This window comes from Aotus nancymaae, unplaced genomic scaffold (genome assembly GCF_030222135.1).
Source record: "Aotus nancymaae isolate 86718 unplaced genomic scaffold, 86718_ANA_hifiasm-v0.15.2.pri h1tg000040l, whole genome shotgun sequence".
In the NCBI taxonomy this organism is placed as follows: domain Eukaryota; kingdom Metazoa; phylum Chordata; class Mammalia; order Primates; family Aotidae; genus Aotus; species Aotus nancymaae.
The window spans coordinates 58,661,127-58,688,008 of record NW_026988454.1 but is presented as its reverse complement, the minus strand read 5'-3'; the positions used below and the strand labels follow the sequence as shown (position 1 = coordinate 58,688,008).

General features: G+C 41.3%; 1 protein-coding gene across 3 annotated transcripts in view; it reads left to right on the top strand.

Moving 5' to 3' along the window:
* FOXO3 (forkhead box O3) overlaps window positions 1-26,882 on the top strand; it is a 125,154-nt gene that overhangs the window by 74,770 nt on the left and 23,502 nt on the right. Inside the window, exon 1 of one of the 3 annotated variants that reach the window (XM_064360799.1) lies at window positions 11,118-12,577. The exons of the other annotated variants lie outside the window; for them this stretch is intronic. The gene's annotated coding sequence lies outside the window, so the exon portion shown is untranslated. Of the gene's footprint in view, window positions 1-11,117; window positions 12,578-26,882 lie in introns of those variants that run through there. 3 annotated transcript variants of the gene reach the window in all.

Here is a 26,882-nt window from a genome sequence, read left to right as displayed (position 1 = left end):
GTTTGTTACGATGACTGGAGGAAGACTTTTAGGAAGCAAAGCTTTTGTGTGTAAGAACTGGTTTCCTTGATAAGACTTCTCAGAAAAAAAAAAAGGCATTTCTACTCCTGATTGGTTGTCTGTGTGGTAATCTTGTCAGTCTTCCCACATAAAGCGGGATTAAGCTTGTCACTCTTCAACTAGGGAAGCAAGCCCTCCATCTGGGGAGTGAGAAGACAGATTGTTTTGAGGACTGGGTTCCTGGGCTGCTTCTGAAAGGTGACTAGCACCTCTGTGCCTCCCCCTGCTTCTGGGGAGGAAGACCTGAAGATTGAAGTGATCCTTGTGCCCAGGTCCCAGTCTGTGTGTTACCTAGTATACAGATTTTGTTTATAGATGTTGGGGGTAGTGAGCTTGTGCAGTGTGCACACATCAAGTATTAGTTTGATCTCTCAGAGAATACAGACATAAGATGTCTACATCTTTGGTATTTATTCGCTAGATCTCTAAAGAGGAGATCATTGTTTCATATGTTCTAGAGAGCTCATTTAGCAGAGAGGAAGGATAAACCCAACATCCTTACAGGTTAAACATTCTGGAATAGAACAAACCCTGTGTTGAGCCCAGTGGAACCGAGCGGGGTGAGGGGTGCATGACGCAAGAGACCAAGCATCTCAGAGACTGTTTTTTCAGCAGTCATGTGCTAGTATCCTAGATTCTCAGGAAGGCCGTGACTAGACCAGACCAGCCCCTTACCACTTCCCCACTCTGCATCCTGGGAAGTGGCCTCCTCATTTAAATAGGGATGGAGGTCTCCAGGGTGTGCTGTGGAAGTTTGTGAGGATGAGGATTGGAGAATAAGGGAGCTTCCTTTGATACATGCCAGGTGAGAAACCACAGGAAGCGAAGACCAGCCAGCCTGGCAGCCACTCACGAGAGCTGTGTTCTGGAACAGGACTCTCACTTCATGTTTTGTGTCCATTCAGCCTCATTTGCATTCCCTGGAAGAATTTAAGAGGTTACAGGACCCTGGCACCTGAGCAGCTCTGCAGTGTCCTCCCAGGTGGTCCCACTGAAGCCCCTCTGTTTAAATCCTGCTGTTCAGAATAAGGAGGCCATGTAAATGGCAGATTTTTCTGACATGTAGGAATGGACTGGGAGAGATGCAGACTTTTGCAGAGAAAGGGACTTTCTGGGTGTTGGGCAGCCATATTGTCTCTGTCCTTTATTTTAGTTTACAACTTTATTTCTTCCCTTAGTGAGGTTTTCCTCAAAACTGGAAAGAAATAAAATAAATTGAGGTATTGAGGAAACACACAGAAAACAGAGAGGCTATTTTTCTGTTAATCTGCCTTTGTCTTCTTTAATTGCTTATCTAGTTAGCACCTCTTGAAAAAACTGCGTTACATTTAAGTTTGATGAGCTCTTTGTGAACATGTCAGTCAGTAGTTTCTTGAGGTGCTGCTGGGTTCAGTGACACAATACAGAACACAAAGCCAGAAACCAACCTAGAAACTAGGCAGAGGGTTTTGTCCTAGAGTCCTGCTTAACCTTATTACAGCTAAGTGTCAAAATCCAGCCCATGGTTCTTCCCCAGAATACTGGGGAGCAAAGCTGGCTCAATAATAGAAAGGTATAGTTAGCCTCTGAGTGTTTTATGGGTGTGTATATAAAAGCAATATTAGATGAGTTAAGCCTATACAGGTTTACTATGCGTATCAGACTCCTGATAATGATAGGAAGAGTTCATTTTTATTTTTCTTTTTTTGAGATGGAGTCTCGCTCTGCTGCCAGGCTGGAGTGCAGTGGTGCAATCTCCGCCTCCCAGGTTCAAGCAATTTCTCTGCCTCAGCCTCCCTAGTAGCTGGGACTACAGGCATGCACCACCATGCCCAGCTAATTTTTTGTATTTTGGTAGAGACAGGGTTTCACCATGTTGGCCAGGATGGTCTCGATCTCCTGACCTCGTGATTCGCCCGCCTTGGCCTCCCAAAGTGCTGGGATTACAGGCGTGAGCCACCGCGCCTGGCCAGAAGAGTTCATTTTTCTAGAGTTGTGATTCTGGAAGACTTTATTTCCACCAAGAATTTCCTTAGTGTCTGTCTTTCCCCTGATGTTTTCTCCCTGCCTCAGAGTCAGCAACGCGTCTTCTCCTCATGGCCTAGCTTTGCCTCTTCCCCACTTCTGTCTCCTTTCTGGTAGCTTTTTGGTTTTCTTCCCCTGTAGCAAATATTCTCATTAAAAAATTTTTTCCCTTCAGTTAATAAAATGTTCAAATTTTGTGACGTATTTTAGAAAATAGCCATTTATCAAAAAGAACATCTTGAAATCCCTATGAGTATTATTAATAAAAGTTTAATGTGTTAAAAAATATATATATCCAGTGTTAAATCAGTGGAACAGGAACGAAAACTGTGTTTCCAAATTTGTGAAATAAATATACTTTTAGAAGAAAAAAATGAAAACAAAATATAAAAATGTCAAGAATGGTTAAGTTAGGGTAATTAGACTATGAGTAACTTTTTACCCTATTTTTCTCATTTTCAGTAATGTCATTATATGCATGCTTGCATGTCTCCCTGGCATATATCCATACGTCATTTTGAGATGAATGGGACAGGGACTATAAAGAAGAAGTGAGTGTAGAGGAGTCATTTTCAAATGCAGCCCTAAGAAACCCCACAGACTCTTGGTAGGGGCCTCCTGGCCCTGGACCTGTGTCTGCCTTTAACCCAGAGCATTTTCACTTTTCATTTGCTATGCCTATCAAGGTTTGTCCAAGATTTCATGTAAGAAAAGGATTCTGCTACTAAATACAAGGTTTGAAAACCTTACAGAGAGAAGAGAACACATTGGGATCAGAGGTATGAAATGGGGTTCCTGACCCAGCCTTTAACTAGCAGTATGTCTCTTTGTCCAAGGCACTTTAGCTTTCTGGGCACCAGTTTTTTCATTTCTAAAATGATGGGCTTGAGTTAGTTGATAATCTGAAGGTCCCCTACAGCTTTGACATTTTAGGATTCTGTTCAAGTGGTGTCAAAAAATAAGAAACTCCAGAAAAAGCAGTTTGTGGTTCCCAGCCTTCTCCCACTGCCCCAGCAGTTTTCAAGGCACCTAGAGGACAATAGACAACTTGGGCAAGCATCACATTGTGGAGGTTTTGCTTTTTTATCTTGCAGTTTGTTTTCTGTTGGTGTTGTGTAGTTAGGACAAGGAGCAATAGGACCCAACCCAACAAGGTGCATGTCTGTTTTAAATGACATTTTACTGTTTTTCAGTTAGAGGTCCAGGTTCTTTGGAAAAAGTGAATGGTCGTTTCTCTTATCCTAAAGTTATTCCTGAAGTTCTGTTAATAAAATCTACAGTCAGAAAAATGGCACCATGTCCTGCCTAAAGGTGTTCAGGGTGTTCGTTTCCATAGGCCATCCAGAGTCCTTTTCTACTGCCGTGTCAGCACTGTTTAGATGGCCTTCCTTGGAAGGCTGGGCTCCCTCTGGACAAACAGGCCTATAACAGGAGACTTTTCACGTTAATGGATCCAGAGAAAAGATAACCTCAAGATCTATCCTTTTTCACTGGAGATGGCTGGAGGCCTGGCACCAGTTTGCTTCTCTGACCTGAAAATAGAGTGTTCTCCTTTCTGGCCCTGCCTCCCACTGGGTGGGTGAGGCTAAATCCTGCTTCCTTTCATATGCAAAGCATAATCTCTTCCCTCGACCTCTCTGGGAACTGAAACAAGAACTCTACTAGCTGCCACACTATCCAAGCATTTAACTTTTTGGCTTTTGGGAAAAGCTTTTATTTCCAGGTATCTAAAGTGTGTGGCATTGTAAATAAAGTCAGAAGTTCAGTTTCTTGGTCGTAAGTGCATTGGACGGAAATGAGAGAAAGCCAATGAGACCATCTTCTCTTTGTACTTTGCCTTCAGAATGCATTCCTTGGGATGAAAAACCCTGCTTAAGCCTGGGTACAGTGACCCAAGTTGACAGCAATGATAGTGGCCCTTCAGAAAGGAGCAAGTGGAGGTGGACCCTGCCTCAAACAGGTTTGGTGTGTTCTCCAGTTGAGCTTAGCTCAAAACACCACCCCCCCGCCCCCCGCCAAAAATAAATAAATAAAATCCAGATACTCCTTTTCTATTTAATTTCCATATATCGTGGACTAATTCTCCCTAAAAGTACATATCAACTAAGAAGACAAAACTTGAATGATCTCATTGTGGTTTTGGCTGGTCCTATAGCATAACACTATAGACTTTACTTTCTAAATATTTATTGAACACCATACTTTGTGCATCAAACTGAATCAATTACTGTGAGTTTCAGAGAGGGCATAGAACTCACTCCTTGGTCTTTGATTTAACAGTCTCCTTGGAGGGGCAGAATCTAACAGAAAACCATACACCTGTGAAACAGAGACTAGTTCAAAACAGTAAAACATTGCATAAAAGACAGCTCTGTTTTTAAACTTGGAGCACAAACATTGTCCAAATGGGGTGGAGCCAATCTTGCTGCAGGTAGTGGGTTTCAAGTCAGAATGTAGAGGATGTGATGGGTGTGAGGAAGAGGAAGGAGGGGCAGTGCTCCCAGACAAACTCCTTTCATTGGAGAAGAAAGGTGGCGATGAAATTGTGTGATAATAAGAGAGCTGTGGCACGGCACGGTAAGCCTTAGGGACAGTCTTGGAAAGGGAAATTTTAAATTGTCATAATTAGGGCAGCAGTACATATAGGCTGAATTGAAATGGGGATCCCCACACCCACTCATTAGCCATGTGATCCCCCATGTAGTTTACTAACGTCAGGTCACGGAATGCTTTAACAGCAGTATACAATTTGAATCAGAGATAATGAACTAAATTTTTACTAAGCGCATACTCATGTTAAATAAATTCACAAAGATCTACATCATCATTAACAAAAATGTGAGCATTTCATGTAAACACATGTGCATTATCTTGATGTTTAAAGTGTTTTTTAATGCATCATTTTCATTTGTGTGAACATTTTAGCATTTGTTACATAGCTTGTTTAGGACACTTAAGTCAATCTGAGGTTTTTGATACTTTACAATTTGATATGTGCAATTAGTGGATAGAAAATTTGAGTGATGAATTATATAGCTTATTATAGTAATGCCTTCTGGGTGTCTTGACTTTGTATTGCTTTGTTCTTGCCCTTTTCTGTTGGGTTTTCTTACAAGGTTAATGGATCCCATTTATTCATAGTTCATTCAACAAATACATGTTTTGCCCTACTGTGTGCTAGGCACAATTCTAGGAATTGAGCTCCCAGTTACTGATTTGGAAACTCAGTATTTCTTTCTTTTTTTTTTTTCTTTTTGAGACAAGAGTTCTGCTCTGTCACCCAGACTGAAGTGCAGTGATGCAACCTGTGCCTCCTAGGTTCAAGTGATTCTCATGCCTCAGTCTCCTGAGTAGCTAGGATTACAGGTGCACGCCACCACGCTGGCTAATTTTTGTACTTTTAGTAGAGACAGGGTTTCACCATATTGGCCAGGCTGGTCTCAAACTCCTGACCTCAAGTGATCCGCCTACCTTGGCCTCCCAAAGTGCTAGGATTATAAGTGTTAGCTACCATGATTGGCTGGAAACACATTATTTCAACATGAAGAGATTGCTGTGGCTAATTTTGATTTTCTCACTATGCCTTTGAACTTGTTACTGATTTTATTTAAAATATTTCATCATCAGTACAGAACCCAAACATTCTTACTAGCGCTTTTGAAATAAATCAATTTGGCACATTGAATTTTGACAAGTTGGTCTGCTTCCACCGCTCAGAGCCCTAAAGAACCTCTAGGGCTCCATAAATAGTTTGAAAACCACAGGGTCTGATGAGCTCCAAAGCCTCTTTCCATTCTAAAGCTCTGTCTCAACTTCTCTGTGCCATTTTTCTTTTGCATATTTAACTTATTATGGAATAATAAGGCAACTTATCCAGACAGAGTCATGATGACTACTTGATACATATTTAAGGTGTAATTTACCTTACTCCATTTTTAATGTCTTTGCTTTCCCTTGGTGGTTTGGTTGCCCCCATAGCAAGCAGGATGGCATGTGAAGACTGCAGAATACGTAAACAGTCCTTAAAATATGAGTATGTGACTGACGTCCTCAAGCCTGTGGTGTATGTGGAGGGCTAGAATTGCCACAAAAAAACACACAGAAAAAGTATATTGTATAGTCAAAATCTCTCGTTTTGCTTGTAAAGGAAAACATTTTAGCTAAAATAGACTTTGTAATTTGAATACAAATGCTACTCATTGTATTAAGACCTGTCCATATAAATGGGTTAACTAGAAGAGCATTCTGCATATTCTGTGTTGTGCATGGAATTTAGAAGAATGCATGAATACATGAAACTTGAAGCATAAAGCATTAATTCAAACTTTGAGAGCAGTACCAGCTAAACAAGGTCATTGAAGTTTCTTGGTTTTGTTTTTTTGAAACAGGGTTTTGCTGCGTGACCCAGGCTAGAGTACAATGGTGCGATGTCAGCTCATTGCAACATTCAGTTCCCAGGCTTAAGCAATCCTTCCACCTCAGCCCCCAAAATAGCTGGGACTCCAAGTGTACAATACCATGCTCAGCTAATTTTTTAAATTTTTTGTAGATATGAGGTCTCACTATATTGTCAAGGCTGATCTCAAACTCCTATGCTCAACTGATCCTCCAGCCTCAGCCTCCCAGAGTGCTGGCATCACAAGTGTGATCCATCACTCCCGTCCTGAAGTTTTAAGACATATACCTAGTCGAGCACTGTGGCTCACGCTTATAATCCCAGCACTTTGGGAGGCTGAGGCAGGTGGATCACAAGGTGAGAAATTTGAGACCAGCCTGACTAACATGGTGAAACCCTGTCTCTACTAAAAATACAAAAATTAGCTGGGCTTGGTGGTGAGCACCTGTAATTCCAGCTACTTTAGGAGGCTGAGGCAGACGAGTTGCTGGAACCCGGGAGGCGGAGGTTGCAGTGAGCCGAGATTGTGCCACTGCACTCCAGCCTGGGTGTCTAAGTGAGACTCCGTCTAAAAAAAAAGAAGAGGGTTTTGGCAAGGAGAACTGCTGATAGTATAACATAAACTGGGGGGCGGGGGTGAAGGGGGTGGATCAGGGTAGTATGCAGGATGTTCTCATTCATATATACAAACTATAGAAAATAAGTAGCAAAATCTACAAAGGTTGTAGATTGGAGGGTCAATTACATGATGTTTTTTCTGCTTCTCCACACTTATCTTCCCAGATTTTTAGAATAAGCTTGTATTACTTTGATACTCAAAGAAAAGGTAAAGAATGAAAATAAAAAAAGTTCATCAGTTCTCACCCAATTCAAGGCTAGCAAACAACAGAAGATTTTGAAAAATTAGAATTATTTATGTATGGCAGTAGGTGCCCTCTAAATTACTTTAATGCTATCACTGAGATTATCATTTTAACTCTTAACTTGCATTGTGTTGGGCAGTTGCTGGGAGAGTCACAGGTAGGAATAGTCTGATGCCTGTCCAGCTGAGTCGTTAGTGGTTCCATAAAGTCCAGTTAGTGGTTCCATAAAGCTAATTCATTGTCAACTAATGTAACTTCAGCTTTTGTTATTGTTGCAGCTTGTTTCTGGTGTTTGCATACAGACTGAGCACATTTGCAAGAATCCAGAACATAATGTGTATTTCACATGATCAGATAAGTACATCTAAGCTTCTTAGTTAAAGAATGTCTATGTGCTGCTCTTCACTTCCAAATCCAAAGAGACTAAATTATAGAATGTAAATAGACTTCTAAACTCTCATTTTCCCACTTTTTGGTAACCTATATGGAAGACTTTACTGTAGGAGGAATTTTATTTAACCCCAGTTTTTGAATAGTGCTATTCTACAGAGAGTGACTTCATTTTTAGTTCATTCTTGTAATTTTACTGTGTAAACAATCAGATCTTCACCCATGCCCAGCTTGACCTTTTCAGACTTTAGTGCAAATTAAAACTGGCTGGAGGCAGAAGAGACAGGAAGGGACCTGGGGAATGAGGATGAGGGGACTAGTCAAGTACCTTAGGTTACTTATGTTGCTTGTTTTGAACCTTGAGGTCACGTCAGAGAGGAGTGCTCACTAAAGTACCTAGAAAGTATTCCAAAGTGGATGTGAAGTTAGTGGGAGTGCTAGGTTTTGAAAACAAGATGAGCAAAACTCAGAAATCAACAACTGCTCTTCTATTTTGTTTTTGATTTTTGTTTGTTTGTGTTCCTGGTTATGGAATGAGAGGGCTGTTCAGTGGCAACCCAACAATTTCTTCCCTTTGGTCAACTTTTCCTTTTTGACCAGACTGTAAGAGGCGAGGACAGATAGCAAGAATTATTCCATGTGTTCCGCTTCACCCTGCCCTTGCCCCGGCTGTGGCAGTGGTGCACACTAATTAACAGTGGTATTGTCCAGAGCTGAACTGCAGAAAGTTAAGGAGGAGTGAAGATCTGACCTCAGTGCAGAGTTCAGCTGTGTTTGCCCCTCAGATCATCTTTAGGAAGGAATGATTTTCATGGATCTCTCATTAATGAATAGTGGAAAGCAAGTGGGAAGTTATCAAAATGTACGTTCTAGAATCTACCAGCCCCAAGGTATTTTTGCAAGATGGAAGGACTGTTTCTGTGGCTGTTGTTACCCAGTGTACTCTCAGATCCTGTAGGATTGTTTTGCCCCATTGTATGTCCCTCTCTGGGAAACGCCAACTTGTGGCTTGAAGGTCGGGACCATGCCAGTCCCTGCCTATAGGCTCTAGGTCCTGTTCCCTCTCCTCCTCTAAGGCCTTTACTGCATCATGCTTGGGCCCTTGCTTGGTGCAGACCTTTGAGTTCTCATCCATGTGGTCTTGGGCAGGTTTCTGCCAGCTTCAGTTTTCTCATCTGTAAAATGGGGACCATAGTGCCCCCCATTGTTGTGAGGACTTACAGAGATAGTACATATGAAACACTTAGAACAGTGTTTAGTACATCACATGCACTTAATAAATGTTAGCTTCTTTTTTATTAGTAGTGATCCCTTGCTGGCGTCTTTCCTGGCTTCTGTCCCTACCACTCCTTTGATACTGCTGTTGCCAAGGCAACCAGTGATAACCTCCTTGTTGCCAAAGCTCATGGACACTCTTTGTTCTCCTCTCTTTCTGGATCTTTCAGTGGTGACTGTTCTTTCCTTGAAGCACTAAGCTCTCCTAGACCCAATTGCCACACTCCCCTCCTGTCTGGTGGCTTCTGTTCTTTCTCTTTCGTCTGATCCCTGTTCTCTACCTGCCCTCATGTTACATGACTCCGATGAGAACCTCTCAGGTTTTCTCTTCTCTATTTCCTCTCTAGCTACACCCATCCACTCCATCCTCTCTAGGTAAACCCATCCCAATGGCTTTCATTACTTAGTTGCTCCTCCTCCGGGTCTTAAGTCTTTCCTGACTTTCCAGTCTGTCTTAGGTCCACCCAACCGACCTTGTTATTTTCTCTTATGGTACCCTGTTGTTTTCCTTCAGAGTTGAAATTTGTAATTATGTATGTATTTGTTTGCTTTAATTAATGTCTGTCCCTTACCTCCCCCTCACTCCACAAAATTATAAAATCTATGAATGAGACCAGGGACCATGTCTGTCTGTTCACTCATGTTTGTATGCCTGGTGCATGGAAGGACCTCCCCAAATACCAATTTGAATGACTGAACCTGTGGCTCCTCCAGTTCTTCCTCTACCACTCCAGCCCTGACATTTTAGGGGGAGGTATTGTTGTTATTACTCCTTTCATCACCTGCCAACCTAGGTCTACTCCCTGTGTCAGATGGTGTCTTCTATGGAACTGTGCCGTGGTCACCTTCAAATCATAAAACCCTCAAAGTTAATCATCAGAAGACTAAAGCCAGTGCCAGGTGTTGGTTCCTGGGAAGCAATCAGGATGGAGCATCCGGGATGGTTTGCTCAAATTCCTAAGCAAAAGAAAATTGAATGTAGGGCATTTATACTCAGGAAAAATGTTAATAAACTAAAATTACTTTCCAGGACAATTATTAGTCTATGAAACATTTAATGTGATTTGAAGGGCTTTTTTTTTTTTTTTTAATTTACTTTAGTGTGGTTAGAGTTTAATGAAAAAGAGTGTCTGTGGAGTGCCCAGCCCTGTGCCAGGAGTTTCATGGGAAACACCGAAGAAGTTGGCAGTCCTGGCCGAGGGGGTGTTGATGCCACAGAGTTACTGTCAGAGAGCCAGGACTTTACAGCAGGTGTTCCTAAACCCTGATTACCCGGTCCTTGACCTGTTAGGAACTGGGCTGCATAGCAGGAGGTGAGTGGTGGCAGTGAGCAAGGGAAGTTGAGCTCCGCCTTGGACAGCATTAGATTCTCATTGGAGCACAAACCCTGTTGTGAACTGTGCCTGCGAGGGATCAGTTGTCATAAAGCTATTCCAATATTCTGAATAACAAATGCAGCATAAGAATAAAAACTTTATTGCATTAAGATACTATGGGACTGTCTCAACTTTTCCTGTCCATAGGATAGATATTAAAAACCATGTCTATGAAGGCCTAATAAACAGGGCAGCATTACGAATGTTTATGGTGCCTAATTTAGTCTATATATAAGAAAGAACATGCTGGGAAGAACTGTCTTCCACGAAATTGGTCTCTACTGCCAAAAAGGTTAGGGACTGCTGCTTTACAGGTTTATTTATGAAATTCAGAAGTGGACTCAATAGCATATATCAAAAAGGAGTTACAATGTTGAGAGGGACAGTTTAAACTCTGAAATAAATGTTTCTCATCTTATACAGGCTTCAGGCATTAACTGTGTGGTATTTATTAGTAAAATGTATATAAAATATTAGTTATTAAGTAACCTTTTTTCCTCTGAGTAAATTAGCCATCTTCTCTCTGAAAATGAGCCCTTATTCCTGAAAATGGCCCTGTCTTCCTATTCCATGACTACCATCCAGCAAGTATATACCTAACTAGGAATATTCAGTGCTATTTTTTCAGCATGTTCTTTCTTACATATAGACTAAATTAGGCAGCATAGCATAAACATCCATAATGCTGCCCTCTTGTTTTTAATATCTAGCCTATAGACAGGAAAAATGGAGACAATCCCATAGTATCTTACTGCAATAACGTTTTTATTCTTGTATAGCATTAATAAACTCAGAATATTGGAATAACTTTATGACGAATTTGTTTACTTGTTACCTGATTTTTAGAAATTCATTTTAGGGAAGGGTAACTGACCACAGTTTGGTTCATTGGGGACATAGAAATGTTTTGTAATACTGTTATTGTATACCATCTCATAATGTCGAGATAAGACTATTTTCTTATTGGATAACATTTTTAGTTTTTAGCTTTGATACTCTGGGATTTAGTGGAGACTGCCTTACATTCAGTTTAGTTCATGTTACTCCAAAGTTAGAAAAGCATAAACCTGACCAAGTTACAACATCGTGGTATGTTGTTGATAATCTGTACTGAATGGCTGTGGATGTTATTTTCTGATAGTTATGTAAAAATTGTTACTAAGGCATTGGCCCAGACGTAATTCCCATGATTGGTAGAAATGACCCTATATATTCTGTTACCATTAAATTAATTCCCAGTAAGCAATAAGACCATATGTCTCTTCAAGCCTTCTTTCCCATCACTCATTTTTTTTTTTTTTTTGCCTTGAATCCCCAAAATTGCTTTTTTTTCCTTGAAATGCAGGTTGACCCAAAACAAGAAGTGTCAATAGCCTCCCTCATCATAATATAGCCACTTAGCTTGCAAATGTAAGTCCCTAACCTTAATGGCCTCCACATGAGAACTTCTAAAACTCTGGGGAGTTTTGGGCCTAGGAGAATTATGGTTAGCCCTGCCAGTCTGCAATGTTGGAAGATGACAGAACCCAGCACACACACAGTCATTCACTGAAAAGCACTTTGAAAGTGCCTGATGACACATACATCAAGGTAGGTATAGAATGTAGGCACATAAAGGACTTTGTTTGTCAGGTGTTTCTATTACATTATCTTACCTAATATGAACAGAAACCTCTAATTACCATTATTAATGCTTGGAATTTTATAATTAACTTTTTAAAAAATCAAATGTGTGCATAAGTTGAGAGTGTGTGTATACACACAGAGATAACATACGCAGTAGGGTATGTCAGTAAAATTAATTCCTAAAACTAGAATTGTTGGGCCTGTCAGGTAGGATTAGGTTTGACTAATGGAAAACAAATTTAATAGTGAATTATTCTCATGTAAAAGTAGTCTCGGGCTGGCATGGCCACTGTAAGAAGTGATTGATCAGTCTCCTCTTATTCTCTGCCCTCCTATCTCAGCAAGTGGCTTTCATCTTCAAGGTCTCCTCATGGTCCATCCAAATGGAGTCCAAAAGGAGGAAGAACAGCAGGAGCAAAGAGACTCACCTCTCACCTGAGTCAGCTGCCTTTAACTAGTCTTCCATGGAACTCTTCTACTTCCATGTCATTCTGTTTTCAAAGCTAAGTCACATGGCCACATCTGACTTCAAAGAAACCTGGGGAATGTAGTCTTTTTGTCTGGACCCAGCTAAAAATTGGCATTGTGTGAGTAATGAGTGAGAGAATAATGGAGTAGTCTGTTCCACTAAATCAAAGGTTATGTTCAGTATCAATAGATAGTAATAAACAATCCTTCAAAAACTTTGCACCCATTTTAACACTTTCACCAACCAACCCAAGTTTTTTTTCCCTGAATCTTAATTAAAAACAAGGCTGGGCGCGGTGGCTCACGCCTGTAATCCCAGCACTTTGGGAGGCTGAGGCGGGTGGATCACGAGGTCAAGAGATCGAGACCATCCTGGTCAACATGGTGAAACCCCGTCTCTACTAAAAATACAAAAAATTAGCTGGGCAGGGTGGCGCGTGCCTGTAATCCCAGCTACTGAGGAGGCTGAGGCAGGAGAATTGCCTGAACCCAGGAGGCGGAGGTTGTGGTGAGCCGAGATCTCGCCATTGCACTCCAGCCTGGGTAACAAGAGCTAAACTCCGTCTCAAAAAAAAAAAGTCCTCTACTGCTGTATTTGAATTGTGTAGTCTTCTTGAAGCATGAGTATAACTTCTAATAGAACTTAATTTTCTATTCAGATTTTGAACTTCTAAATCCTTCTGAAGTTTAAGACAGATAACCTAATTTATTTAAATCTGATAGTTAATTACTATGACTTCCAATGCTAAAGGTAGGTTTTCTTGGAAATGGGAAACCTGGGAAAAGGGAATGTGTACTTCTTTAGTGCTGGAAGAACGTCTGCTTCTTTCCTCCTGCATTTTATTGCAGATGCTAACCTTATTCAGCACGGTTTAGTTCAAAAGAGAAAATAAAGGGAGAATTGATTTATGCTTTCAAGAAAATGTGTTGAGTCTTCCACATGCCAGGCATCTCCAACATAAAAGAAAGAGATGTATCTCTTTTGCTATCTAACTCTTCCCACTTTCCTTCTTATCATCTGATGTGACTTCTTCATATCTTATGCACCTTCCCCCAAGTAAAAATTTTAATAATCATCACTAAGCATAGTACTGCACAAAAGAGAGTTATCAGGTAAAAAGAACAGCAAAACCACAGGAGTTTTAAAATGTCCAAATAGTATCTAAATTTTAAACCTTTTTTTTTTCTATTTTTTAACTTTATATATGGATTTAGACAGACAAACTAAAACTTGTTTACTATAGCAAGAATATCTCATTATAGCTTAAGTTGGTGTTTTTAAAATGATGGCTTTGGCCAAATTCTCTGGCAGCTACCCTAGACTGGAAGCATTAAAAATTGATTACTTGCAAGTTGTTGCTAATAGTTCCTTATTTCTGCAGGCCTTGCCACTCAGCCCAAGCTGGGGTCTCTGTATAACGTTTGTTGTAGCTGGAGTGCTGTGCTGGTGTCCTCCTGCCTAAGTGGAGTAGGTTGACCCTAATTTACTCCTGGATGCCTGCATTCTTTGCCATGCATGTCCACAAATAGCATCAGAGCAAATTAACAGAATTCTCTGACTGATGTAACGAGTAACCAAAGAAAGCTTGTATTTGGTGGCCAAAACACCACACAGTATGAGCAGAGTGGAACTACTGGCCCATTTTATAGCATTCTAATTGATAATTATTTATCAAAGAGCACATTATTTGCCATGTGGCAGCAATCCAGTATCATCTCACAGGCACTAGACATGTAGATGCACGTGAACACCATAGTAAATATACTCCTCCTTTTGCCAAAATTGAAATAGGTTATCTGAGAGGAGAGGGGAGGGAAAAGAAAATACCAATTTCCTCTGTACCAGAACATATCTGGTTTAAATCAGTAGTGAAAACTATGGCTATTGAAATGTGGTAAAGTTTTTGTATTTCATGATAAAGCCTCTCCTGATCATCATTAATAAGCTAGAAAATTAACTCTGTTTTTTAGAAACTTGGAGAGAGTCTATAAATGTCTATGTGTTTGCTTTGGTTCACAGGCAATACCTAGTCCATTTTCCTTCATAAAGATCTAAAGCTGCTACTGTCAGAAGAAAGAATAAAATTTATGTGGGCGAGCTAAGTGGAAAGAGGAGGGAATTCTAGGTTGAGGAGGGAATCCTAGGTATCTACACGCATGACACTTTACAACAGCAAAGTGACTGGCGAGGGAGAGACCTGGAAGCACCTCTGCCAACCAAGGTTAAACTGAGGCCAGTCCATAGACAAGTCAAGGAACTGAGGAGAAATGTTTCCCTCTGAGAATGGCCCAGGGCTCCATAATGGAATCTGTCTGGTACTCAGTACTGTAAAGACTGCCTTGAGATGAGGCAGCCCAGTTGTCAGGGAGATGGGGGTAGGTGGACATAAGGTATCTGTTCTTGTATTGGTAGAAGAGGAAGGTAAAAAGACATAAACCTAAACCTGCTGCTCACTTAGGTGTATTCCCCACAAGCAAACAGCAACACTGAACAATAGCTGAAAAAGATGGTGACTGATACAGATGAAACACTGAAAATGACTCTCTGGGGATCTTTTCACCCTTACTGCCTTTGATTAATGGTTTATTGTCATAAAGCCTCACAGGTCATTGGCAGAGCCAGGTCAGAGCATTCAAAGTCCTGGAGCCATGTATGTCTGCCTCTCTTGCTTTTCCTTTCCCATCCTATTATTTTGTATTCCTTCTTATTTTATATAGGAGAAGAGAAGAAAGATGGCTAGAGATGATTATTGCCCAATTTTATCTTTCGTGGTTAAAGAAATATCAGTTCACAAGCTAAAGCAGTGGACTGTGAAGAACAGCAAGGTGGCCAGGCACAGTAGCTCACACTTGTAATCCCAGCACTTTGGAAGGCTGAGATGGGAGGATCACTTGAGGCCAGGTGTTTGAGACCAGCCTGGACAACATAGTGAGACACCATCTCTTGAAAAAATTAGTCAAGTGTGCTGGCACACACCTGGGTTCCAGCTTCTCAGGAAGCTGAGGTAGGGGGATCACTTGAATCCAGGAGCTCAAGTCTGCAGTGAACTATGATTATACCACTGCGTTCCAGTGCATTCCAGCCTGGGTGACAGAGTGGAAACCTATCTCTTTTAAAAAAACAAACAAACAAACAAACAAGGACTACAAGTGTCTCATATTTGCCCTTACTAGATGGCAAACTCCTGGGTCAGAGGTGGAGGAATCTGTTATTCTCTCATGGCACAACAGCCAGCATGAGCAATAGTGTATTTTGCATTGTTTTTCTTTGCCCCCAAATCCCACAGGGGTGACATAGGTAGATCCAGGTTGATGGTTGCACATGTAGTGGGGTTGTACAGGAACCTCGAGTTTAGGGATCCTAAATCTTTTGTAATTAGCAATAGATACATCTGTCCTTTGCTGTGGAGGGAGACACTATGACTGTCTTTCAGGGCTGCTCACTGTGCAGATGAAAGATAGGCCTACCTTGAAAGATAGTCTAGAACAAAGACCTGTCAGTACTTTGTTTGACCAAGCAAAGACATTCAGTAACACAAGAAACCCCTAGAGAATTATTCTCCAAATATGGATTTGTTAACCTTATAAGTAGCTGATACCTACTTCACCCCCAGCTTTTTTTTTTTTTGAGATGGGGTCTTCTGTGTTGCCCAAGCTGGAGTACAGTGGCGTGATCTTGGCTCACTACAACCTCCGCTTCCATTCGCCTACCTCCGCCTTCTAAAGTTCTGGGATTATAGGTGTGAGCCACAGTGCCTGGCCCCTACTTCCCTTTCTATCCACAAACTAATATCATGACTCCGCTGTCTTTCTTACTTCAGAAAACTGCTTAGATTATAGCTGTTTGAAAGGACCCAATGAACTTGTGTCTAGAGAGACAGCTAATATTGTAGGGTACTATTATTCCACCTAATGCCTTAGAGAGTTGTGTGTTACTTGATGTCGTGTATTACTCTGAACCTGAAAATGGCCCAGAGACATCTGTTGCTGTGTATTTTTCCTCCTTAGTCTTGATGTGATGGGATTACTCTCAGTGGCCCTCATATATATAATGCTTTGTTAATCCTTAGGGAAAGACCTAGTACCTGGTTATATTATGAGCCGACACACCATTCCCATTAGCAAATGAAAAACCCGACCAAAGGGAAAGGGCTGGAAACTTCAGGAGGCCCAGGTTAAAGGGTTCCAGAAAGTTTGGGGAGAGAATCCAAGGGCTAACCCTGCCAACTCAGACCTAACCAAGGAGGTAGTTATGAGATCAGGGGTCCTGCATCCTCAGGCATGCCCTTAGAATCACTGATGGCTAATATGGGGGGACCAGTGAGCCCTGGAGCACAGGGACACGTGCTGGTTCAGGAGTGGGCTCTCCTTCTGTCTCTCCACCATATTTTGACCTCTTCTTAGGCCCTTCCATCTCCTCCAGCCACAAGCAGGGTCTAAAAGAACTGTTTCATATGTTCTTTTAGCCCTTGAGGCACCCAGTTACAGGAATTTTCTATTTCTACTGTGTTCAGCTTTTATAGTCTCTTGTGTGACTATCCTTACCAGTTAAAACTATTCCTCCTGCCCTTTGGGTGATAGATATTACACTACTGATGCTGATATTTCCAGTTTCTTAAGTGCTTTCAAGTTTACCTAGTATGTACATGAAGTAGATTAGAGCCTAGTACCTATTGGTACTAAAATACTGCATTTCTGTTACGGCCTTTAGAAAAACTATGATTTTATCTCATGTGCATTCAATCTGCTTCATTCATCACAGTTTAGGGGTAGTGCTAATATTAACTTAGACATTTGGGAACACCCCAGATTTTAAGTTAAAATACCTGAGTATCTGAGTGTCTCAGTGGATGCTTTTTCAGAAAATTGCAATCAGTACCTAGTTTTTTAGTTACTGGAAATGTTCTTTCTTTATTTGATCATTTTTTTGTGGACTTTTGAACTTTCTGATGCTCATCTCTGTGTAATTAGCACCCAGGAGTGTCGTGGAATAAATGGTTGATTCAGTCAGCATTTTGTAGTATCATTATATTGGTCATCAGCCACTTTTGCATCCTGTGGTTAGAAAAAAAATCTTGCAAAACCAGTATGGTGAAATACTTCATATGAAGATGAGGTTATAGGTTAGAGAAGGCAGTTCCTCAGGAGGCTCCTCATTAGAGCTGAATTTCAGTGGGTTGTGGAGGGGACAGAAGGTACTATTAGCCCAAGTCATTTTATAGAATTGACTGTGTTGTACTCTTTATTTCCATACAGAAAAAATACGTCAATTGTTTCATTTGCAGTACCAAACATGAGATATTCTGTTGTGTAGCATTTACTTACTTTCTCTGCCTATTTTACTGGTAACACCTTGATTTACAGTCACTATTAGGATAATTAATATTGACACTTGGAAGATAGGCTGCTTCCAAATGCATGCAGACTTGTCTGTTTTATAAATACCAGCCCAAACTTTTTCGTTCCCTAGCTGAAAAATGTGTCTCCACTCCTTCCAATCTTTCCAGGGTGTGGGCCTGTGCGTAGAGCTGTGTGACTGTGCCCACACATTGGCATATATTTCAGAGCTACCAAAAAGAAATCAGTTGCTCTTGAAATAACAAAAAGAAATGGTTTTTCTGAGCCATAATATCTGAAGAGCTAGAAACAGTTGTGTTTGTATGTGTGACGCTAAAGCCAGTAAATTTCATGTGAAGGAAGGGATTGTAAACGAAGAACAGAAAAGCAGTTTTCCTGGATTTCAGATGTCAAACTCTCAAGCTGTTTAACTCACCCACTCCGCACCTCCACATCCATCCCTGTAATGTGCTTGCATTGTCACTGATTTGTTTCTGCAGGTTTTGATGCCAGAATACAAATAATAAAATAGTAGGCATATGTAACCTTAAAGCAGTTTTCTACCAGAGTTTTTGATTGAGGTTAAACAGAAGCATCCTGATCATGTTGTCAGTTGGCAGGCAAAAGGCATCATATTTTAAGATTCACATAGTTTTAGAGCAAGCTCATCTCTTCTGGCTCAATAATAAACTAATTACATGTTTTAAATAGTATGGAGCCGAGTTCCTGTTTCAGATTAAGCCTCATAATAGCAAGGGTCAGGCACTAACAGACATTTGCTTGATGTTTCTGGCTTGAGGATTCATAACATGGTGCCAACTGTTTTAGGGCCTGAATAGGCCTGCAGGGACAGCCAGGTAATACTGGCTTGACGTAGGCACAGGCTAATTCTCCCTGATCACAGAAGCCTCCAGATGTGCCACCAAGAAAAGCCTGAATATGTAGAAGTTCAGCTTATGGCTATAATAATATTTGGGCATTCCCCAAAATAGTGAACCCAGTTCAGTTTAGGACATGACAGTAGTTTCTCTTTGGGGCCTGAGAAAAAGTATCATTTCTAAAAAGTCAGTTTTAGCAGATGAGCAGATCTGACTCCAACAAGGCTTGCTTCTCATGCTTATCATTTTTCCACCTTTTCCATCCCTTTCATTAACCTAGAGACCACGTGCTATTGAGTCATAGATTTTGTAGTCTTTAAAGCTTCTCATTCCTGGTTACTTATTAGTGGTGCCTGCCTCCTTGGGCAGTTTGGTGACTTTAGAAGGAAATACACAGTGCAGTGGTGAGAGCTTCACATTTGAAGTTAGCCTCAGGCTTGATTTCTAGCACCACTAGTGGCTTAACCTTTCTGCACCTCAGTTTCCTCCTGATAGGCTTGTGAAAATAAAATGAGATCCGATTTGTCAAGCACTGAGCATTGGCCCTGGTAGGCACCACATACATGAATTTGCTTCAGACTGCAGGTGAAGTAGACTTGATTTCAGATTTCTCTCGTTACCTAGGTGCTTGCGTAGAGGAGACTTCAGAACTGGGATGTGTTATCTGTGGTTTTGAGTGTGCCTCTCAGGACTCTGAGTCAACTGAATTACCAAGTAATGGGGGCTCCATGGCATCCCATAACAGGTGGAGAGCCGGCTCTTCACCCTGGATGGACCTCAAGCACCTGCTAAAGCCTTGGTCCACCAAGCAGCACACATCCTATCAGTTTGCCCTTCTTTCCATCTCTTATTCTAGAGACCCTAAAGCCTACAGTATGTATTTTCAGGTTTTTGGAAATTGGGTTGTATAATTGAAGTTAATACCTATGATGAGACTTGTCAACCTGGAAACAACCTAGATGTTACTTCACATTTTACAATGAAAGCTTACTTTCATCTTCATTCATGTAGGACATTCATTGGTCTCATGTTTTATCACATCTCATGTTAAAGTATAATTCAGGTCTATTTCGTGGCTCCTGCCTCCTTCTCACTAATTCAGTGCTTAAACAAATACTATTTTTTGAGCACTTACTATGTACCATGACCTCTGCCAGGTGCTAAAGCTATAACAAGACAAAGTATCTGGTTTAAAGAGCCACACACACCCTGCATTTTATCTTTGCTCTTAGTGTGGTGATCCAGACATTGGTACTAGTGCTGTCTTTCTGGGTGGTGTTTTACACCTCAAGGCCAGGTGATCTGAGTCTGTCTCTGCTCTGTTGACACTTTCGAGCTGATTGGATTCAGGTGTGGCCCTGTGCCTCTTTGGTCCTCAGTGTCTGCGACTGTGAAGTTGGGGCTGCCTGTTTCATAGCATGAGGGTTTCCTGGCCTTCTCCATGTTCCGCAGCTATCACTATTTTTACCGAGCTTCCTGCCCTGATTGATTGTCAGATGTCATGAAAGTTACACTAAACTCTCAGATGTGCTCCTGAGTTTTGGATGCGTGTTCCCTGTGCCCTTTTATTCCACACACAGTAAGTTTTCAGACTGGAAAAACGTGCAGCCTTATTTTGTTTAATCTAAGTGAATAGTAATAAAACTATTTCTGTTCCACTTCATGGCTTTTATAACTTCATGGCTGTTAACTCTTTGAGGCAACCATTTTGTGTGGCTAATTTGAGCATGGTCTTAAAAGAGAATTTCAGTAGCATGTGTTTGCTGAGCACCTTGTGGGAAGGGGAAACGGATTCAATAACATCACAGGAGAAGCTTGGAGAAAGAGAACAGGGGCATCCAAATGCTGCAGCTTTACCCTACTTTCTAGGACTGTCATTCCGCTGACCTCACTCCTTTGGGTGCTTCTTCCTCAGTCTGTGGGGAGAGGGACTGGGGGCTGGAAATAGAGTTTTTGGGAAGGGGCAGGATGCTGCAGGGAGTGGGTGTGGGCAGAGGTTGCAAGACTGCCAGGGTTCTCTGTGTGCCGGAAGTGCAGGTTTGGCTGTGAGGAATGGAATGTTCCCTCTTGCCCTCCAAGAGCAGAAACAGCTGTGAAAGAGCTTGAAAAGAAGATTACAAAAAGAAAAATAAATAAATAAAAAATGAGTATGAAAATAAAATCCACCCTAGAAAACCGAACAGTACTATGTGCAGAGTATAGTGGTAGTCATCTTTTTTGTGGTATTTAAGAGAGCTTTCTTCTTATCTAGGATTTCTTTTTCAGTTGGAGGCAGGATAAATTGTGTACCCAGCCCTTCCTCCCCTTGGGAAAGCCTCATATGTCTCATTTTGTTTGGGTAGAAAATTGATTCACTATTCTGATCACCAGATGATGATTATTTTATTCTTTCTTATGAGGGACCAGAACCTGTCACTTGCTTGCTGCTTGAAAACTTAAAACAAATGTTAGTTTCCAAAGGCCATCTCTGTGGGTAGAGGATTATTGTCAGCAATTTAACGGGAAATCTTGTTTCTAACTGGAAACTTAATTATTCAGCCAAGTTCCCAACAATATTTACTTTAGAGCATAGTCTTTTTTTTTTTTTAAGTTTTAGACAAGAGTAGAGTGGAGCTATATTTACATCAGGTTGTTTGTACAATCTTTTACATGGAAGTTTATGTTTTCTTCTCAATCTGAAAGATTTGGTTTTGGCCATTATAGCTGGTATTATATATGAAATAATAACTCTATGTGATCTCAGATGTGTTTTTATGCTATCATACTGTCTATACCTGCTTTTGAACATCTTAGTCCCAAAGTAGATCAAATCTAGCAGAAGAGAGTAGGCCGCTAACAACTAGATTCTAGCAATATCTAAGAAAATGATAGAGATCGTTTAGTGTTCCATTCCTTCCTTCTTCAGCTATATCAATTCCTAGTTTTGTGAAAGTCCACATGTCTTCCTTCTGTCCATGCCTATGTGTGCTGGGTGGAGAAGCATCACAGAGCAGAATGAGGTGACTGTCCCCAAGGCAGGGTAAGGTCAAGGATCTTCCCCTCACCTCTTAATTTTCAAAAGAAAAGCAGATCTGGACCTCAGTTACCTTAAAAAACAAACAAACAAACAAACAAACAAAAAACTGCCCCAGCTCTTACTCTGCACATAAAATCACAGCTTTAATCTTTCATCCCAATTCTCACCCTTATATCTACTCAATGGTGGAAATTTGGACTTAAAGGACATTGCTGTGCTATGTTACCAGATCTAAGGAGACTGGAATCAGATCCTCAGTCAATGGAAATATAAGGAGGGAAGTCCAGTGGTTCTTGGCCCTAATTGTACATTAGAATAATCTGGGGAGCTTTAAAAATGTACCTGTATCCGGGACTTACCCCATCTATTGAATCAAAATCTCTGAGAGTGGGATGTGAATGTTTAAAGTCTCCCCAGGTGATTCTAATGGGCAGGCAGGGTGAAGAACTACCACTGAAGGGAAATTGAGGGCCTCTTCCAGAGAATTGCCTTTGAAAGAGCCTGTCATTATACACCAAAGGCGCCCACCCGGGCCTGCTCCTGAAGCTGTCTGTTTGCAGGACTCTCCTGTGGCACACAGACCTCTGGGTCTCCCCATGACTTGTGGTTCCATTGGGCTGTTCACACAACCGTTATCATCTGTGGTTCAGTAGATGTGTGTGTTAGAATTCAGACGTTTGGCAGCCTCATTCTAAATAATCAGTGCCCATAAGTGAAGCAGTGAGACCCACTTGAAATGCTGGTCCTGTACACAAAGTGGGTGAGCACTATATTTGAAAGACAGTCCTTTCCAGTTCTTTCCCTTGAAATTCCTTGTAAGGACCAGGAAATGCCTGCAGTCTGCCTGGTGGGAAGTAGTGGGCCTGGCTTTGGAGTTAACCATACCTCATTTTGCTGCTCTCTAGACAGCCCTCCTCCCACCACACCCCACCTCAAAAAAGAGAGAGCAAGGAGGGGGTTATCTTTAAAGAAAAAAAAAAAGCAGGAGCTTTTAAAAGTTAAATTACAGAACTCCGTTTTTATTTTTAAAGTGAGCAGACTTCTTGTTGCTGTTGCTGTGAAAGATAAATTGATACCACATGTTGCTTCCAGACAAAAACCTCTCTGTGTTCAAGGGGAAGCACATGCAGCTGGTGTCTGGGTGAGTGGACAGTCTCCACAAGGTAAACATGGTTTGGAAGGGCCGAAGCGGACATAGGGTACAGCATTTAAGAAATTACCAGTTACTTCTGACTGGCACAGCACCTTTGAAATACTTTTTAAAAGTTTGAGATCCTTTCCTGGAAGGGGCTGCCCTGGAACCTTTTGGCTTAAAGTATACGATGCTCGGAAAACAGTAAGTTAACATTTATGATGTCACTGCTTCCGTGTGGGATCTAACAGTTGTTGGGAGCTGCTTTTGTGCTTGGCACTTCGCTGAGTAGTTTGCATGCAGAGCTTTATTTAATCTTCCCAAAGATCCAAGAGATAGTCAAAGAATGTTTTTATCCCCATTTTACCAAAGGGGCAATCTAGGTTAAGTAGCTGGCGCAAGGTCACAGGCAAGTGCCAGAGCCAGCACTCCAACACGGTCCTGGCTGACATCAAAGCCTGTGGTCTTTTTCAGCATCATGCTACCTTTCTCCACTGGCCACCTTACACTGCATGTGGGAATTAACCGCTTTGTAAATTATTGGTGGAATACTTTTCATTTCAGGAAGCTTTTCTCTGACAGTCTAATCTGTTTGGGGTCCATCTGTCTTCACAACCAGTTGGCATGTATGTAGAGACCATGGACACTTTAGCATTAGCAATAATTGTATCTTGCAGTAGAAAATGGTCTTCATTATAACAAGAAAAATAATTGCCAGATTCTGCTAGGTGCAGTCATCTTTATGCTGATTTCTTCAAGGTGGACCAAGCAAAGGAATCTCTAGGCAGCAGGACTGTGAAATGTGAATTCCATCATGCTGCCTCCTTCACATACCTACTGCACCTGCCTGCTGGAAGGGTTATGCCACTGATTGCCAGTTCTGTAACTGATTAACTACACCTAATGGGTTTCTGCCCCAGTGCAGGGCTTGCTTCAGTGTAAATAGTTTTGTAAAAGAGAAGATGGACATTCTTAGCACTGCTGTCTCTTGAGGCATGTTGTGATAGAGTTGTTTCTAGGGTTCTTTAAATCTTTAGACCCACATTGGGGACAAGCTGGTATATTTGTTCCTGAAGCTATAGTTTTTTCTTAGAGAGGTTTCTTTCTTGTAGTTTCTTCAAAATTTCGATTTGTAAGTAGTGGAATTAAATCATATGATTTGGGGTTGGGGTGGGGGTCACAGTAGCTTCTTAGCCTTTTTAGTGAGTAACTGTGACAATGGCCTGAGCTCTAGCTGTAGGTGTCTTAGTTATTATGTACCTTACTATCTTAGCCTAAGGAAGGCACATCCCTAGTTCTTTAGCCAGTTACCATTGGCCTACCTCAAAGGGTATAGCAAAATGTGTAGTTAGAAGTGATTAGAAAAATCATTCTCATTCTGTGAAACCATTCCTTTTTTATCTTTAGCTCCCAATCCCAAAACTAATGTAAAATCTTAGAAATTTAGACTATTTGGTAAGATGATATATGAGTTATTGAAAAACCATAGAGTATTTGTAATGATAGTTTCCCTGGGATTGAGGTGGCAGGAGGGACATTTGAAATCTTACAGAAAATCTCATCACCATTAATTTTTGATATATGGGAAGAAGTGGGAAACCATTGGAGTTTTGATATTTTATCTGGCATCTATTTACCTTTCCTGCTTTACCAACATTTAAGCAGAGAAGTTAGTACAGTTGAGCCTTGAACAACACAGGTTTGAATTGCACAGGGCCACTTAGGCAGAGCTCTTTTTCAACCAAACAAAGCATTCCTGGGATGTGAAACCCACACGTGGGGCTGGGAGAGTTGGCTCTTACACACAAGTTTCTTCTGCAGCTGACTGTGGAGTAGAGTATGCACAGGTTTAGTTATATGCAGATGGTCCTGGAACCATTCCCTGCGTATACCAAGGGATAACTATAATTAAAATCATGGCCTGTGAGGAAAGCAGTACAATGCATTTCCGGCATCTGACTTGAGGGGTGACTGGGCATTTGAACTAGAAGTGGACAGATGAGCCATATTTGTTGGCCTTTGTCAATACCCTATCTGAATTCAGATTATGGATTTTGTCAATGGAAGACTGGCCACCCTATATGAATAGAAGGCTGCTGGGATTGGGGACTATGAGGATGATGATGGCACAGTTTTTGTTTGTGTTGACTTAGTAATGTAACTGGAAAAACCTGTCTGAACTTTGTGTAGGTAATAGGCTCCAGGGAATGCATTCTGTCACTAAGAAACCTCTAAACTGAGAGTCAAGCAAAGATTGGCCATTGAAGCTAACCATCTATTTAATAAGTTGGGCTTTGTTTCAGAATCTAAGAGTAGTTAATATTGGAACATTTATTTGATGGTTTTTGGTGTGTTTTTTTGAGACAGAGTCTCACTCGGTCGCCCAGTCTGTAGTGCAGTGGCGCCATCTCAGCTCAGTGTAACCTCCGCCTCCCAGGTTCAAGTGATTATCCTGCCTCAGCCTCCCAAGTAGCTGGGGTTTCGGCATGTTGACCAGGCTGGACTTGAACTCCTGACCTCAGGTAATCAACCTGCCTTGGCCTCCCAAAGTGCCATGATAACAGGCATGAGCCACTGCACCTCGCCAACATTGGTTTGTCTGTCTGATAACCACTGTTCTCTTTAGAATGAATGCATCATGGCCACTTTACTAAAGAAAGACAAGTAAGTGTTATAGAATAAGCTCATACTATGAGGTTTGCTCTTCTGAAATACTTTTTTGTTGTTGTTTTTTGGGGTTTTTTTGTTTAAGACAGGTTCTTGCTCTGTCACCGAGGCTGGAGTGCAGTGGTGCAATCACAGCTTGCTGCAGGCTTAGCCTCCTGGACACAAGTGATCCTCCCACCTCAGCCTCCCCAGTAGCTGTGACTACAGGTACATGCCACCATACCCGGCTAATTTTTGTGTTTTTTGTAGAGACAGGGTTTTGCCATGTTGCCCAGGCTGGTCTTGAACTCCTGAGCTCAAGTGATCCGTCTGCCTCAACCTCCCAAAGTGCTGGAATTACAGGCATCAGGCACTGTGCCTGGCTCAGACTTTGTTTTTAAAAACCTCAAAATTTTAAGGAAGGACCCACCAAATACCCATAACTATTTCATAAACAAATTACAATAATAAGATTGTGCTTTTGTATTCCTCTTTTCTTAAATGTTAGATTCTTTACATGTCTCTTCAACCGTTAGCCCAAAAAGATGAAATGGTGACTTCTGCATAATTTGGTAAGAGTCCTATGAAGAGTTGTAGAAAAAGCAGTGGATTAGAGTTGGGAAACCCAGTGTTACTTTTGGCTCTTGTAGACACTAGCTGTGGGACCTTGCATTAAGTCTTCGTATATAAAATTATGTTACTGATAAACTAATCTTGCAGGTTTATTATGAGGATTAGAGACAATGAATTAAAACCTCTGGCTCAGTAACTGATAGTGCTGTAATCTGGTAGGCTCTCATTTCTTCATCCTTGCAATTAGGGACCTGGGTGGATGGGCGGACAGTCTCCATGGTCCTTCCCCACTCCACACCCTGTGGTTATGGCCCTGGATGTGGGTGTCCCAACCCCTTACCACATGCCCTTATAGAAGCATAATATCTGTGTCCAGATTTTAACCATGTATATAGCTTTTACTTTTATAAAGCTATACACATACATTGTTGGAGGTTAGAATTGTAGTCAAAGATAGCCGTCAGAAAATTTATGTGGTACATTTTGCAGTTCTATAAAATGTTTCACTCTTTTTCTCAGTTGGGTTGGAATTGGTGAAGCTAAAATACATTTTAAACTACTGTTCCCTAAATGCTTTTTAAAGGGGGGATAGCTGAATACTTGATTGGTCATTCAAGCTAATTCTGGATGTTGGTGTGATCTCCTTCCAGAATCTAACACAGAGGGGGCTGGCCAGAGTAGGAGTACTTAGGGTAGGTGTCCACATTTCCACATAGCCTCAGGACCTCCCTAGAAACTTGAGTTTGTTTTTATTTAAGATATCTAGTTACCTGAGTGCTCAGTTGTAGATTTGCCCATACTTGCTTTCTTTCTGAACCCTGCAGAGTCCAGAGAGCATGCTT